Source organism: Acinonyx jubatus, chromosome X, assembly GCF_027475565.1.
Source record: "Acinonyx jubatus isolate Ajub_Pintada_27869175 chromosome X, VMU_Ajub_asm_v1.0, whole genome shotgun sequence".
Taxonomy (NCBI): Eukaryota; Metazoa; Chordata; class Mammalia; order Carnivora; family Felidae; genus Acinonyx; species Acinonyx jubatus.
This window is the reverse complement of record NC_069389.1, coordinates 15,083,317-15,100,862: the sequence shown is the minus strand read 5'-3', so window position 1 is coordinate 15,100,862 and position 17,546 is coordinate 15,083,317. Positions and strand designations below refer to the sequence as shown.

Sequence of the window (17,546 nt, the reverse complement as noted above, 5' to 3'; positions counted from 1 at the left end):
GTAGTTGGCCTGGGCCCAGCTAGATGGTCCTGCTGGTCTCAGTTGGTCTCATTTATGCACCTGCATCAGCTGCCAGTCAGCCAGATGACTGTCCCCGGGGGTTGGCACAGTGGCGATGACTGGGCTGGTGCCTTTCGCCATGTGGCGGGCTAGCTCGGGCTTGTATATGTTCTTACGCGGTGGTTTGAGGGCGCCAGGAGCAGCAAGAGGGTGAGAACTTGCGTGCTTGTATCCCATTTGCTGATGTCCTCTTGGGCAAAAGCAAGGGGCAAGGCCGGCCCACATTCTGGGGGTGGAGAAATAGACTCCGCCTTTTGATAGGAGGCCCCATAAAGTCGCCTTGCAAATGGACAAGCGCGCTGGGATAGCAAGCATGCATGGTGTACGTGTTTTGTACACCTCGTTTTGCAATCTACCACCAAAGAGAAGGACTAGAAATTTATTTTGCGGGCACAGTTGGCAGAGACACAACAGTGTCGAGGGTGAGGGTGAGGGTGTCACGTTGAAATAAAAAGTGCTATTAATGAATCACCAGGTTCCTATCTTGCACACTTTATCTGTCAAATACGACTGGATAATAATGTGACTTCTTACTCATTTCCAAGGGGAACAATGAAACCTTCATGGGCAGAGGTTTCTTCATCTTTCACTCCTGACATGGGACTAAGGAACAGTTAAGCGTGTAGTACGTCTCCACCGGCAAATATATTTGGACACAGAAAGATGTTTAATGCTTCACACTTTATTTTTAGCCCCAATATAATGTCAAATGTACAATAAAAATTTAACAAACAAAGGAAAAATTGACGTGGGGGTTTTCTTAGTTGCTTGGTAGAGCCTCTCCTACCTGTACAATTGTTTGGGTTTTGTCCCCGTTTTTATATGTTTTCATTGTATTTTATCTCATTATTGAAAATACAATATCAAAACATAGTTCAAGTAGAGGGAAATGCCCAGAATTTGTTGCTACCCAGTGGAAAGGGAAGTTAAGAGTTAGAAAATCCCGGGTATGACAATTGGGGTTGATTTAAGGTTGTGGTGGTGACCTAAATTCAGTTTTCGTGGCGAAATGTTTCCAAAGAAACGGAAGATGGTTCGCCTCGGGTTAACTTTGTATGAATGTATAGTTTAGTCTAAGACTTGTATTTAAAAAAAGTATTCTTTCAGGGGCACTTGGGTGGCTCAGTCCATTAAGTGTCCGACTCTTGATTTTGGCTTAGGTCGCAATCTCCTGGTTCGTGAGATTGTGAGATTGAGCCCCGTGTCCGGCTCTGTGCTGACGGTGCGGAGCCTGCTTGGGATTCTCTCTGTCTCCCTCTATACCTGCCCCTCCCCTGCTTGTGCTCTCTCTCTCTCTCTCAAAATAAATAAACTTAAAAAAAGTTAAAAATATTCTTTTTGTGAAGCCGTAAACTAACGCTCTGAGAAAGAACTAATTGGTATGTCCTCGCAGACGTATTTACTTTTAAGGTGGTAATTATTTGTACCCTAGAGCAAGTGATGCTTTGTTCTGAAACACCTTTAATTGCACCTTGTCCTGTGGAGGGCTGTGGTTGCCTCCCTCAGAGAGTTGGATCTGATTATCAGGGAGTCATTCCATGGTGGGTCCTTGGCACGCGGGCTTCTATACCGCTCTTCCAGCTCTGGACAGAGGTAACCGTCCACATTTGAGGTCTTGGAGTAATTTGGCAAATGTCAAGCTAGGTAAGGGGAGAGAAGGAAAGGAGGGACATTGTAGGACGAAGGAGAGTATGGGTACGCTGGAGAGATATTGTGGGTTTGGGTCCAGACCACCACAATAAAGCAAGTCAGATGAAGTTTTTGGTCTCCCAAGCGCGTATGAAAGTTATGTTTACACTTTGTTGGAAGCGTTACATATTAATTGCTAAGCGTACGATAATTGCATTGCACAAAACAGTGTACGCGCCTGAATTCAAAAATACTTTATTGCTAAAAAATGCTAACCATCATCTGAGCTGTCAGCAACTTGTAATCACTGACCACAGATCACTATAACAAATACAATAATGATGAACAAGGTTGAAATATTGTGAGGATGAGCAAAACGTGATCTAGAGACAGAAAGTGAGCAAATGCTGTTGGAAGGGAGGTAGCGACAGACCTGCTTAATGCAGGATTGTCACAACCCTTCCATTTGCCACAACCCTTCAATCTGTAAACCCTAAAACCTCCCCGCAGTATCCTTGAGGCTCAATCAGGCGAAGCACAGTGAAACAAGTTAACGCCTGTTGAAGGGAAGGGCAGAGAGAACCATGGGGAGGGGGGAGAGAGGAAAGGAGTTGAGTGTAGGAAAAATAGTATGGCAGCTACTTTCCCTGGCCTGGTCTGTTCCATTTACCACAGGCACAATGAGGTCATCTCCTTAGATGTTTGAGAAAGCAATTCCACAAGCTCTGTCACTTCTGCAAAAGAACAGCGATCAACACCAGGGCATCCGTCCTCCTGTTTAACTTAAATCTTGGGCTATGGTTTAAGCCACCGTTTCTCCTCCTCTGCCCCTCAGAGAGCTGGAGAACACCTAGCTGCCTTTTTTTTCTTTTTCCTGTGAGTGTCTTGTGTACTCAGTGGCTATTAGTCATGATTCATCACGATCTCCCTGTGGACACACAGTGTGAATTTTCCCCAGTCCATTCACATGATGTATTTTTTAAAATTTTTTTAAATGTTTTTTATTTATTTTTGAGAGAGAGAGAGAGAGAGAGACAGACAGACAGACAGAGCCAGAGCCAGAGCATGACAAGGGAAGGGGCAGAGAGAGAGGGAGACACAGAATGTGAAGCAGGCCCCAGGCTCCTAGATGTCAGCACAGAGCCCGAAGCGGGGCTTGAACCCACTAACGGTGACATCATGATCTGAGCCGAAGTCGGACGCTCAACCTACTGAGCCACCCGGGTGCCCCGTTCACATATTGTTAATACGTTCCATTGGTTTTCTGCTCCATCTCTCCAGGGTCCCTTCTGGCCATTCTCTGCTTTGCTCTTTATGCGTCAGGAACGTCAGCTGATTCCAAGTCCTGCCCACTCCGTGCTGGTCATGGGCTCTGTGTCTTGATTTAGGCTGTTTCCTCTCCGGAATGCTCTTTCCCATTTCTTCACGTAAAAGGGGTCGTGCACCCTTTGGGATGCAGCATGACTGTTACCTCCTCGAGGTGTTCCGTGCCTGCATCCATTTCCCTGCACGGTTGAGTTTCCTTCCTCAGAGCTCCTGCCATGCCTGTGACAGAGTCTGCAGCCGGTTCATCTGGCGCTTCCAGAAAACTCGACATTCTGGATTCAGGCTCCGAAGTTCCTCTTGGCCGGGCACCCTTCAGCAGGGTGCAGCCTGCGGAGCCATACAGAGTGGCCCTGTTATTGGCATGTGGTAGGCATTCAGTAAATGTTTGTTGCCTGAGTTATCTTTAGAGTTTTCCAGAGCCTTGTCACAATTTAACTCTTCTCGAGCAGTCTGTGTGGGTGAAGATCTTATTAGGTTGGGTCTGATCAGCAGCGGGACCACCGCACGGTTCTGCCATCCCTCTTTTGTTTGTGCCTCGATGGTGATACCCACTACTCTCCAGTCCAGAACCTGCATATCCCTGGCCTTCTGTGCGTGCCCACAAGCCTAACCTTCAGCGTCATCTCTGACAGTGCGATTTGCTTTTCCTACTAGTGTGGAGAAGCTTCTCTTTGTTGATTTCTGCTCTCGTTCCCGATTATCACAGCCTCTGTGTTCTCTGGTACTTTCTTCCATGGTGGTGTCAATGCCAGGAACCCTCTGCCATTCTCTGTCCCTCGGTCCGGGCCACTACTTAATCATTAGGTTTCAAATGACGTGCTAAGTCTTCCAGGAGGGCCTTGTGTCGCCATGTGTCGCCAGCCAGCCAGCCAGCCAGCCAGCCAGCGGGGTTTTTCTTTTTGTTTTTTAAATTGATCCCTGGACCAGCTTCGCATTGCCCCAGAGGGCAGTGGTACAATTGCCTGGGGCTGGCTGGCTGTTACTTGTGTGCTTGGCCTCTTCTGCTGATTACCCCCAGGATGCTTGGGTCCTGTGGCCGGCACCCAGGGCCTCTGCGGTCTGTGAGCTCGGGAGTCCCGATCCTTGGATGGGGCTTGCCTCTCTGAGAGCTTACTTGACACTGGAGCGGGGCTCTGACCATATACGCAGCATTTCTTCCCACCCAAACCACTTGTCCAGTCTGCTTACCCTTTTTCTCTCCCTGCTCGTGCTGGTATTACCCTCGCTTTTTAGCCAGGTTGATAAATGGAGGAAGTTGGATGTACTTCCAGCCTCCCGGATGTCATGCTCTGGGGCAGTCTGCAACTGCGGGAGGTTTCAGTTAATCCTAGTCGTCGGTGAATTTGCTGTTCTCTGAGAACTTTCTCTGTTCTGTGCCATGTCTTACATAAGTCGATACGGTTCCTTTTGTGACTTGCCCTTTCCTTTCAGTGATGTAAGGAGCCCAAACATTGGCAGTCACTGTACCCTTTCCCCGCCCACATGGTCTCTCTTTTTTTCTAAGTGGATTAGGGCAGGGCCAGCGGACATGGCCTCCAGCTGAGCCATTGATGGCATTAGCTCCTAGTCAGCCTCCCTCCCTCTGAGCTTGATTTGGGAGCTCTTTCTGGAGAACCTGGATGTCTTGGCTCTCCTTCTCTCCTGCTTTTCTTAGCTGGAAGAAATAGATTTCATTGCATAAGCAATACACGAATACGTGTCTTGTGTTCATCCTTTTCCCCCATCACACTGCGTTCTGTGGAGGCTTGGTGGGTTTCCTTCCAGGCTTTTTCATGTGCATTCGCACTTGCCCCTACTTAAATAAGTATGCACACGTAGAGCTTTGCTTCTTTCTTACCAGATCCTAGTTTATGTATTATTAGGAATACTTGATTTTTTTTCTTCTGGCTTACATGTACTCACAATCTCTATACGTCAATACATGTAGGTCAACTTCATTTTCTTAAGCATTGCATAATATTCCATAATATGGATGGACCATTATTTTTTTTTAATGTTTATTTATTTTTGAAGGAGAGAGAGAGTGTGAGCGGGGAGGGACAGAGAGAGGGAGACACAGAATCGGAAGCAGGCTCCAGGCTCCAAGCCGTCAGCACAGAGCCCAACGCAGGGCTCGAACTCACAAACCGCGAGATCATGACCTGAGCCAAAGTCGGATGCTTAACCGACTGAGCCACCCAGGTGCCCCTGCATGGGCTATTCTTTATTTAACTGTTCATCTGCTGATGGGTGCTTAAGCTTCCCCCACACCGGAAGCTGCAACGACAGCTTTTTTGTGTGTATGTGTATCAATGTTTCTGTAGGGACAACCTCTGGAATTAGAATTTCTGAATCAAAAGCTATACACCCTTCACATTTCAAAACCTAGCTGAACTATTCTCTCAAAGTTGATGTTTCCACCAACACTGTATGTGACTGTTCATTTCCCCACATGCTCCCTAGCTCTGGATATTACTGGCCTTTAAAATTTTTTCCTCCAGTGGGCAAAACAAACCTCGTTGTTTGCCTTCTTTTTTTACCTGAAAGTACTCCAAAGGAGCAGAGAGAGCCTCATGTTGTTTATTAATAAACTTGGTTACCAAAAACCTTTGTGCTTTATTGTGGTTATCAATAAGGTTTTGAAGAGGCAATATTCTTGAGTTGTGAAATTTCATCAAAATCCCTAGGTAGAAAACCTTCATTTGCACAAATGTGAAGTGAAATTATTTCCATACTCAAGTCACAGTCGATTTGTTTCTCTGTTTGATTATCTGAATGTTTTTCACTTGTTAATCCTACATTCATTCCACATTGAGCATTGGGCCATGTGTTTGCAATTTGTTCATCCTAGGACAGGATGTCATGCTTGGCCTTCGTTTTTGTCTTCTTTAAACATTGCTTAATGAAGTTTTTCTGACATATCAGACTTTATTAAGAGCTACTTTTTTTTCTAAGATTTTATTTTTAAGTAATCTCTGTACCCAGTGTGGGGCTCGAACTCACAACCCCAAGATCAGGAGTCACATGCTCCACCAACTGAGCCACCAGGTGTCCCAAGAACTACTTTTTTTTTTTTTTTTTTTTTTTTTTTTTTTTTGGTAAAGAACATATCATGATCAATAGAAACTCACCATGACTCCTTATTTGTTCTTTGAATTCATATCTTGGATTCTTCGTTGAGCATTGAACTTCTGTCTGTTGACTGAAGCCAGAAGTAGGTCACTTGGTTCCAAGATCACCTATAGGTTGTTTCCTCTTAACAAATCTTGATTTGAAAACCGTTATGCCTGTATTTCACATGAGGGGACACCATTGTATGAAGTGAGTTCTCTTCTCGTATGAAGCGTATTAACTCTTCGAGTTAATAGTCATACCAGTGTTTTGGTTTCGAAGTAAAGCGTAATGGAATATTCTGAAAGATACAAGTCAGTTTGTCAACATTGCACTCTGCTTTGGGTGGGCATCCCTTTCCCTTTCGCCGGTATGCATCTGCCTTGTCCCTCACTCAGGTCATTGCCCATACCCCCACATCCCCCTTCCAATTCTGAGCCACACGTAACAGTCAATACGGTTATTTATGTGGTCCCTCTGTGGAGAAAGAATTCTGCCTCTGGCTTTAGGGGCACAAGAAACATAAATGACCCAATTCTTGGTATCAAGGAGTTTATGTTCTAGGGAAGTTAAGTCACAAAAACGTAAAGAAATATCTGACAAAGCATGGTTTCTAGAGGGGACTCCCTTCCCCCACCCACCTGGCCATTGCATTCTCCAGTGCCCCTATGATGCTGTTAATGAAGCCTGAGACTGAGCAGTCATAAACGCTACTAAAACATTAACCCGCTCCTCCCCAACAGTGGCTTTGGGCTGGTCTTCAGTTTAAAATGAGTTCCTTAAGAGCAGGGTTTGCTTCCTCCGTTTCTTTTGTTAACTCTGCTTCCAAGTTCAAGCCCTGGTATATGGCAGGGTGGTCTGTGGGCCATGGCTGATGGGCTGATGGTAGCTTGAAGCATTATGGTGCCAAGAAGCCAACTTGCCATTAATCTAATTTTTTTTTTTTTCATTTTCAGATTTGTGCAGAGTCTCCATCTTTTCGTTTGAACTTCCTGTCAGGTGAGTGAGGCTATTTCTATGTGATAGTATTGTAGAAATAATGAACATATTTGATTGTTTTTTTTCCCCTCAAATGACCTCCCTTCATTTCAAATCCCCATCCCCTTAACTACTGTATTCTGTTTTGTTTTGTTTTAAACTCCTCACTCCCACTTGGAGGCTTCTTCTGTAGACATTTTCTTTTCCTCAGGGATTCTATTGTGGAACCATTTCTTCTTGCTAGTCCGGTTGTTTTTTTGAGAACTTTCACTAATGGGTACAGATTTTGAAGTTATGTGGCGCAATAAACTCTGGGGAAGGAAAACGATTATTTCCAGAGAACTCTTTGGGATTTGGTTTCACTCTTTTCCCCTTTCCTTCTCTCTGGACTGACTTCCCTGTCTCCAATAGCTCTTCTCATGCATTGAAATGGACTACTGAACATTCTCTTTCTTTTTTAAAAAAACTTTATTTTGGGGAGAGAGAGAGAGAGAGCGCGAGCATGAGAGGGGGAGGGGCAGAGAGAGAGGAGGGACAGAGGATCTGAAGTGGGCTCTGCGCTGATAGCAGAGAGCCTGATGAGGGGCTCAACTCGTGAACCGTGAGATCATGACCTGAGCTGAAGTTGGACGCTCAACTGACTGAGCCACCCAGGCGCCCCTGAACATTCTCTTTCTTACCTAAAGTGCTGTGCCCATGAAGCTTCCAAAGGCTCCTCCCAACCAGATTTCTGCTCCCAACTCTTCTACACGGAATTAAAAGAATTTTTTTAATGTTTATTTATTTTTGAGAGAGAGAGAGGCAGAGAGAGAGGGAGACACAGAATCCGAAGCAGGCTCCAGGCTCCGAGCTGTCAGCACAGAGCCCGACGCGGGGCTCGAACCCCCGAACTGCGAGATCACGACCTGAGCTGAAGTCGGATGCTTAACCGACTGAGCCACCCAGGCACCCCTACACAGGACTTTTTAAACCACTACTGACTTATACTTCCTGTTTCCTTTGCGACACCTAAATATTGCTTATTTCTGGTTCTTGACTGGTATAAACAATAGAAATCTTGTAACTGATACAACGGTTTATTGCAGTTAACGTAAATTAGAACAATCCTATTATAATTTAAATGATAAATAATACACGTTGTTACTATGTTAAATCCCGATAAGTTATTATTGTAAATAAGGTTAAAATGTCTGAGCAAGGTCACCCAGCTAGTGAATGGCCACGCTGGGACTTGAAGCAGGAGTTGGCCCGGTGTGATGGCAAAAGCAAGGAAGGACACAGAATACTGGCGGGTGGTTTGCTTTCCTTCGTACCTCACTTCTTCTCAAATACGATCTCCTGATGATACAAACCGTGTACTTCTGCCCCACCCCTGTCCCCATCTTTCGGTGCAGATCACCATCTTGAGGAGGCTTGTAAGGAGAGTCTCCTATTTTTTTTCCTCTCCATATTGATGAAATTATTGTGTAGCCACAGATTCCAGACCAAATCAATTAAAACATCTTTTTTTGAGTGCCTGCTGTGGGTGGAGTTGCATGCCGCTGGGGTGGGGGTGAGGTGGAGACTGAGTCTATACAGGAGAGGATGTTGTGTTCTGGTGCCTTGTTTTTGTTTTTAGGCTAAGTTGACTCGCATGGACCATGAAGAGAAAGTTAAAAAAAAAAAGTCACTATTTATTTGACTACACCAATGACCAGTGAATCCAAGTGCATAGTGGCTGTGAGTTCTGGAGGGCAGGAAAGATATCTGTCCTGTTTATCGTAGTATCATAAGTCCCATGTGTAGTACCTTGCATGTAACAGAACCTCAATAAATTTTTTAAACTAGATGAATGCTAAGAGACTTAATGATAGAGAACAAATGGAGGGAGGTGGACGGGAGACGGGCTGAATAGGTGATGGGTACTAAGGAGGGCACTTGTGATGAGCAGTGGGTATTGTACTTAAGTGAAAAATCACTAAATTCTACACCTGAAACCAATTTCACCATATACGTTAACTAACTAGAATTTAAATAAAAACTTGAAACAACAACATCAGCAAAACTAGATGAATGTAGGAAATAATTCCAAAATCTTAAAGTTTATTTTTTTATTTTGAGAGGGAGAGAGCACATGTGCACACGAGCAGGGGAGGGGCAGAGAGAGAGAGGGGGGGGAGACAGAGAATCCCAAGCAGGCTCCGTGCTGTCAGCGTAGGGCCCGACGCGGGGCTCGAGCCCACGAACCGTGAGATCGTGACCTGAGCCAAAACCAAGAGTCGGGTACTTAACCAAATGAGCCACCCAGGTGCCCCCAGATGAAGAATTTATGTCCAGAGAATTTAAGGGACAGATTAAGGTCACACTGTGGGTGGTGGAGCCTGGATTCTAAGGCAGGCGGACGGCTCTACCAGGCATGCTTTTGTTCGACGTATTTACCGGGCGTTGGGAGAGGAGCCTGAAGACTGAGGGGAGAGACAAAGCAGGCTTTCGCTTTGCCTTTGGGTAATTCACACATGGGTAATCAAGAGGATAGTGGATTGCAGGTAGGGCAGCAGAGAAATTTGGAGATGACTGAGGGAGTTGAAAAGTAGAACGCCTCTCACAGAGTTTTGTTTAAGCACACGATTTATTTCTAATCTTGCACATGTGGTATCGCATTCACTTGTATTGAATAAAGCTTTTTCTCCCCCCTGTGTTAGAAAGCACTTAATGCTTCCTGAGGAAATCATTTTGCACCGTCAAGACCCAACGAATCATGTCCTTCCATTTGCTTCTAGAGACGTGAAAGCTTCATATTACAGTCATGCCATATGGTTCCCCCTTGACTTGACTTCGCTATGATAAATGACACACAAAGCTGCCATTTTGGAGTTCATATGCAGCACTTACCGGTTAACCGAGTTTCTGTCATCGTTAGGACATGGGTGTTTGGGGGCATATGAGCGGTCATTTCTCTTTTTACAGCATTGCTGGCTTTAGTTCTCGATGACTTTATCTTCAAAACATTTTGTTGCTGAAGTTTGGAGTGGTTCCTTTTGTGCTATATTTATTCAAATTACCCCAGTTTACAAGATTTGAAACTGCTGCTAGACATTTCTGTGAGCATTGCAGAGACTTCTGTAAATAGTCTCATTTGATTTATGAAATGGGTCAAACTGTGAGGACTTTCCTTGTCAGGTTTTGGCATCAGGGTTGTCCTAGCCTGGTGAAAATGAGTTAGGTTGTGCTGTCTGTCTCCGTTCCTGGAGTGTTTGTGAGACTGAAATTCTTGTTTTTTAAACATTTGCTAGAATCACCAGTGTAAACATCTGAGACCAGACTTTTCTTTGTCTTTGGGAAATTTTTTGAGACTTAATGGTTATACATCGATTCATGCTTACTATTTCTTCTTGATTCTTTGTTGGTAAGTTGTATGTTTTACATAGGGATTTGCCCATTTCTGTCTAGATTTTCAAAATTATTGAATAAAGTTATTCCTAAGATCCTTTAATCTTGTATGTTTATAGCATTTTCAGTTATGTTGCTTTTTAAATTCTTTCCATTGGTTATTTGCTGATACTCACTCTCTCTTTTCTTCCCCCTTTGCCTCCCTCCCTCCCCTCCTCTTAAATTTGCCAGAATTTTCTTTTCAAACACCAAACTGGGCTATGTTAATAACCTTTATTTTATGTCTTTTTTTTCTATATCATTATTTTATGCTTTTATTTTTGTTATTTCCTTTCTAATTGTTTGGTTATTTTTAATGTTTTATTTATTTTTGAGAGACAGAGAGATACATAGCACGAGTGGGGAAGGGGCAGAGAGAGAGGGAGACAACAGAATCAAAGCAGGCTCCAGGCTCTGAGCTGTCAGCACAGACCCCGACGCGGGGCTTGAACTCATGAACTGTGAGATCATGACCTGAACCGAAGTTGGAGGCTCAACCAACAGAGCCACCCAGGCTCCCCCTAATTCTTTGGGTTTAATTTGCTGGGTTTTTTTTTCTCAAACTTCTTGAGAAGGAGCTTAAGTTATTAATTTTAAGGCTTTCTTGTTTTATAATATGTACATTTAAAGTTTTTATGTATTTAATTTATTTTAAATTTATTTAAAATTTTTAAAATTTTTTTAAATAGATTTTTGAGAGATAGCGTGCGCACACGCGTGCGTGTCAGGGAGGGGCAGAGAGAGAGAGATACAGATTCCAAAGCAGGCTCCAGGCTCGGAGCTGTCAGCATAGAGCCCGATGCGGGGCTTGAACCCAAGAACCTCAAGATCATGACCTGAGCTGAAGTCGGACACTTAACCGACTGAGCCACCTAGGCGCCCCTCTAATATGTACATTTAAGATGTAAACTTTACAGATCTTTAGCTGTGCCCCACATGTTTTGAAAAAGTGTTTTTATTATATTATCAAATATTTTCTAATATATGTTATGGCTTCTTCTTTGACCTCTAAGTTATCTGTTAAATAACAGTTTAACTTTTTGTTATGGCTTGATTGTCTTGTGGTCAGAGAACATGCTCCTTTTCTTTTCCCCAAGTCTGTAAAACAGTTTTGAGACTTCTTGTATGGCTTGGTTTTCATAAATACTCCAAATGGAGTGGAGGGTTCACACATGGTCTTTAAGTCAGGTTCGTTAAATGTGTCATTCAAATATTCTGTATCCTTAGTGGCTTTCTTATTTGAATTTTACCAAATGATGATAGAGATGTAAATTTGTCATCTTCCTATTGAATTGAACCTTTTAGGAATGAACCATTTTAGTTACAGGTAACGCCCTTTGCTTTAAAGTATTATTTGGGGCACCTGGGTGGCTCAGTCGGTAAGCTACTTAAGCTCCTCAGGAGAGTCAAAACAAATAAATAAACTTTAAAAATAAATGAATTTTAAAAAACCAAAAAATTAAAAAATTAAAAAATAGAAAGAAAGAAAGAAAGAAAGATCACCCAAGATTCATCTTGGTCCAGGGCCCCCTTTTGTGGTTGCGGACTCTGATGTGCATGGCAATCCCTGGGGTTGTACAGTGTGTATAAGCTACATGACTGTATGCCACAGCCCTGCTGGACCCCTCCAAGAAATGTGCTAGATCTCTTCAAATTCTTTAAACATACTAACAACGATCATATTTTGAAAGATATGTATGCCATCAGTGCAACTTTGGACGGCAATAAATGATAAATCTATCTTTATCTAAATATAGAATAACTAGAGAATAAGATTTAAAAGGAGGGGGGCAATAGCTTGAGACCACTTTAGGGCAGGTCTTGGTAAGGGTTATGCTCTGTTACCTCTGGTTAATTGCCATAATTTGATTATACCATGGCTGCCACGACATCTGCAATGATTGATATTTTTTTTTGACCTAAGTAACAAGAGGTGTGATAATTGTTCCGCAAGCCTCCTAGAAAATTTTATGCCTTTGCGATATTTACAGTGAGTCATAAGTGTTGACTAACCAGACTTGCACAAGTGGAAATTGAAAAGGGAGGTACTGGAGAGGTTCTCAGTACAAATGAAGCAGTTGACTTGGATCATTCAACTGTCAAAGAAGTCAGAGAATCTCAAGGTTGCTTCCCGCCCCCCCCCCCCCCCCCAGAGTCTCTGGTTATATGTTTAACTACTCTAAAAAAAGAATCAGGAAACTATTAGTAAGAACATAACTAAATTTCGATTCAAAGTCGACTAAAAGACCCTGATTCAGCAAATACCTCAGAAAAAAAATTTTCTTCAGTGATCCAAGAATATATTGGGTTCAGTTATTCACACCACCAAACCTTCTGCTGGATACAATAAAAAATTGTGAACAAAATATTAAGAGCATTTTCTTAAATATAGCAAAGAGCTAACAAGAGAGAAAAGAATTACCAGGCTGGAGATGAAGGGAAAGCAAGAACTCAAGGAGGTAATGTAAACAAAGGAACCATTTCTGTGTGAGCTTATGGGCCTAATGAAGCAAACTGGAGCTCCAGATATGAAATACAAAAGAAAAGCTCAGAGACATGGAGAGAAAAATACAAGGCCTAACATATACTTAAAATTGAAAAAGGAGGGAGGGAAGAGTTTGAGAGAGAGAGAGAGAGAGAGAGAGCGAATGCACACATGCCGGCTGCTTCGGCTCAGGTCACCATCTCAGGGTTCGTGAGTTCAAGCCCTCTGCTGGCAATGCAAAGCTTGCTTGGGATTCTTTCTCTCTGGGACTTCAGCTCTCTGTACCCTTTCCCCGCCCACATGGTCTCTCTCTCTTTCTCTCAAAATACATAAATAAAACTTTTAAAAAAATGAAAGCATTATTTGTCTGATATTAGTATAATCTGATAATATAGTAAAAAATTAGTATATTTTCTTTTGCTTAGTGTTGGCATCGCACATCTTACCCATCCTTTTGTTTTCAAACTTGCTGTATCATTATGTTCTAGTTGTGTCCTTGTAAATAGCATATTTGGATTCTTTTTTTCCAGTCTGATGATCTTTGCCTTTTAATTGAACCATTTAGTCCATTTATATATACATTTTTTAATATGTGTTTTGAGAGAGAGAGAGAGAAGGAGAGAGCGTGCATGAATGGGGGAGGAGCAGAGCGAGAGAGGGAGACAGAGAATCCCAAGCAGGCTCTGCACTGTCAGTGCAGAGCCCAACTCGGGGCTTGATCTCATGAACCGTGAGATCGTGACTTGAGCTGAAATCAAGAGTCAGACGCTTAACCTACTCAGCCACTCAGGTGCCCCAGAAGACTTTAACTTCTTAATTTCATTTTTTTACCTCCTAATTGATATATATATCTGTATTATATACTGTATATGTAAATAATATAGGTGTCATATTTTTATGCTATCATGTTTCATTTATCCCTGCAAGATATTAATGTTTTATACAGTAAACATTCATTTGGATTTACCAGTATATTGTGCCCCTGTTAGCTCTGGGAAACTGGGGTGTCTGACCTGTGCCTCATGCGTTAGAAGGTCCCTCTCTGGCCCTTCCCTAGTCATAGCCTCTCCAAAGGGTGAGAAGTTCGCAACACAAAGAAGTGATGCCCACCTGGAACGTGGGACCCTGGAATCCCCTATCCGGTCATTCTGTGCCTATTTCTAGGACCTGAGCAGGCCTCTTCATGCTGCAAGTATGCATCCCTTTAGACCTAAGGGATGACCAAGGGGTAGCTGCTTACAGGGAGAGAGGGGGGTTAAACGTACAGGCTGGGGTATCCGCATGCATACGCACAAAGCCTCTTGTAATTTGAGATGGAGCCCTAGTGGAAGAATAAGGGCAAATTGGACCTCCTTTTATTTTTTTTAAGTAAGCCCTGTGCCCATTGTGGGGCTTGAACTCATGACCCTGAGATCAAGAGTCACGTGTGGGGCACCTGGGTGGCTCAGTTGATTAAGCATCCGACTCTTGACTTCAGCTCGGGTCACTGATCTCATGGTTCGTGGATTCGAACCCCACGTGGGGCTCTGCGCTGACAGTGCAGAGCTTGCTTGGGATTCTCTCTCCCTATCTCTCTGCCTCTCCCCTGCTCACTCGCACACTCTCTGTCTCAAAATACATAAACAAACTTAAAAAAAGAAAGAATCACATGCTCTACCAACCGAGCCAGCCAGGAACCCGGATCTCCTTTTTAAAAAAATTTTTTTTTATGTTTATTTAGTTTTTGAGAGAGACGGACAGAGCACGAGTGGCAGAGGGGCGGAGAGAGAGAGGGTGACACAGAATCCGAAGCGGGCTCCAGGCTCTGAGCTGTCAGCACAGAGCCCGACATGGGGCTCGAACTCACAGACTGCAAGGTCAGGACCTGAGCCGAAGTCGGCCGCTCAACCGACTGAGCCACCCAGGCGTCTCACCCCGGACCTCCTTTCAAACTCTTAACCTGTATATCACAAATGTTAGGAATGGGCCTGGTCACATATTAACCACTTTTCCTTCTCCTTCATTCCTTGTTGCATCTCAGATCTCATTGTTTGCCTGCGTACATCTTTTAGGATTTGTTTCAGTGAGGATTTGTAGGTAGTGAACGATATCACAGTTCTTGTTTGGTCTTCTGGCTTCCATTGTTTCTTCTGAGAAGATAGATGTCAGTCTATCACGTGCTCTTTTGAGGGTTGTTTTCTCTCAAAGGCATAAAATTTTCTAGGAGGCTTGTGGAACAATTATCACACCTCTTGTTACTTAGGTCAAAAAAAAATATCGATCATTGCATATGTCGTGGCAGCCATGTACATCAGAGTCCACAACCACAAAAGGGGGCCCTGGACCAAGATGGATTTTGGATGATCTTTGTTTGTTTGTTTGTTTGTTTGTTTATTTATTAAGTTTATTTGTTTTGAGAGAGAGAGAGCATACATGCAAGCATGAGCAGGGGAGGGGCATCGAGAGAGAGAGAGAGAGAGAGAGAGAGAGAATGAATGAATGAATCCCAAGCAGGCTCTGTGCGGTCAGGGCGGAGCCCCACATGGGCTCCATTTCACGACTGTGAGATCATGACCTGAGCTGAAATCAACAGACACTTAACCGACTGAGCCACCCAGGCGCCGCTAGATTTTACTGTTTAAATGCGAGCAGATAGTTTTCTTTGCAGTTGATGCTATCTCACCAGCCATGCTTAGCACCTTGAAAATGTGCTAAGAATCAATGGCTATTCAAATCATCTTTCTCATGGCCTAGATAGCACTGAGCTAACCCAACTTACACCAGAAAACGAAGAAAAGTTCTAGCTCAAAAAGGTAAAAATGACTTTTGTGTATAATGAATAAGGCTTTCAAAATCCACAGATTTCCTCCTTGGTCAGTGATCCTAGGACGTGATGACTTAGCAGGGTGTTCTCTAGTTTATACAGAAGGCAATAGGAGCCACATGATTTTAAATGTGATAAAACATCTCCTTTTGGGAAATATATAGTCAGCCTTGAGGAAAGGTATTTCAGCCTTGACAACTGGAAGCAGTCTTTTCCGTGGCACCTGGTCTGTAGTAAGTCCTTCTTGATCTGTGTTCTCTTTTCAAGATGATTGCTGGAATCACCCTTCATTCTGGCCTTTCCTGCTGTTATTGGGAGTTGAGTACAAGCTCTCTTCAGTGAAAAGGCGTGGTTTATTTTGATCAGAGGCCCAAGTTCCAGCACATAATAACCAGTCACTGTGCACTCTGACTAATTTAACTTTGACCGTATCTTATGTACCACTTAGGAGGTCCTCCCCTAGGACTTGGCAAAGCTCAAGAATGAGGTGGCAAAAAATTTTGAAATTATATAATAGCGTTTTGACTTTGTTGATTCATTTCACCTGGTGGATTCAGAACAGTTTACTTCCAAAGACACAGATCCTCAGGAGGACAGCATTGTGGTCTGGTAGAAAGAGTAGGAGTCCCACCAAACAGCCGGATGACCTTGACCCATCGCCTAGAGCATGTTGGTTGGGCCTCTTCCTTGGTCTGTCGAATGAGGGTTTGAGGCTAGGTGAATTCTGAGTTCCTTTCCAGAAGTAAACTGCTCTGAAATCAGATATTTGTGCAGTAAATTTTCTAAGTCAGTTCTACAAATTCCAGGTAGAGTTGAGCCTGAGGGCATGTGTATGGGAGGGAGTTTTTTGGTAGAGGTTTGGTGCACTAAATACAGATTGTTTTTTGAATAGCAGTGCTTTTGGAGGGGGAACTGCCCTCAGAAATAAAAAAAATAGATTGATTTTTAAACTTTTTAAATGCAACTTTTTGTGACAGACCCATAAGTGTCCAATTCGATTGAGTTTCAGGAACTGAACACACAGAATGGCACCTGTACCTCAGAAACCCCTTTGTGCGCACTTGTAATTATTCCACCCGCACCCCCTTCCAGGGATAGCTGCTCCCCTTGCTCCTCGCTCCATCCGTCAGTTTTGCCTGCTTTTGTACCTCACATGAATGGACTCCTGTACGATATGCATTCGTTCACGTCTGGCCCCTTTATCTAACTTTGTATCTCTGAGATTCATCAATATTGTTGCGTGTAGCTGTAGCGGACATGTAAATTTTCCTCCAGAGAGACATTGCTACATCTCTGCACGGCTATATTAACATTCTGGTTCGAGTGACTCATTTGGGAGGGTCAATAATATGCCATTACGAAGAGAGAGAGGATAAGCGTGCTGAAGAGCAGGGCCAAACCAGAGACATTTTACAGTTTGTGAACGTAGTGTATTAATATATAATACAATTTATTGATTTAAAAAACGTAAGCCCTCTTTGGAAGGAGAGGGATTCACCTCCTGGTCTGAGACGTTATCACGCCGTGTCCAAGGAAAGAGTTACCTCCGTGGCATTGGTGATGGCTATGAAATTACAGGATTCTTAAAGACTGACAGCTTTCCCTGGAGACTGAGAAATTGTGTTTTATCCCCGTCTGTCCATGCCCTCACCCACATAACCCCTGCACTGTTTCACCCTGCACGTACTAGGGCGCAAAATGGTTATTTGTTGACTGAACGAGTCAAGAGTACAGCTAGCCTTTCTAGTGGCTTCACCGTGCTCACTT

General features: G+C 43.5%; 1 protein-coding gene across 2 annotated transcripts in view; it reads left to right on the top strand.

The window, feature by feature from the left end:
* Window positions 1-17,546, top strand: part of ADGRG2 (adhesion G protein-coupled receptor G2) — a 121,496-nt gene that overhangs the window by 33,949 nt on the left and 70,001 nt on the right. For both annotated transcript variants that reach the window (XM_027054634.2, XM_027054635.2), the window contains exon 2: window positions 7,062-7,104. The gene's annotated coding sequence lies outside the window, so the exon portion shown is untranslated. The remainder of the gene's footprint in view (window positions 1-7,061; window positions 7,105-17,546) is intronic.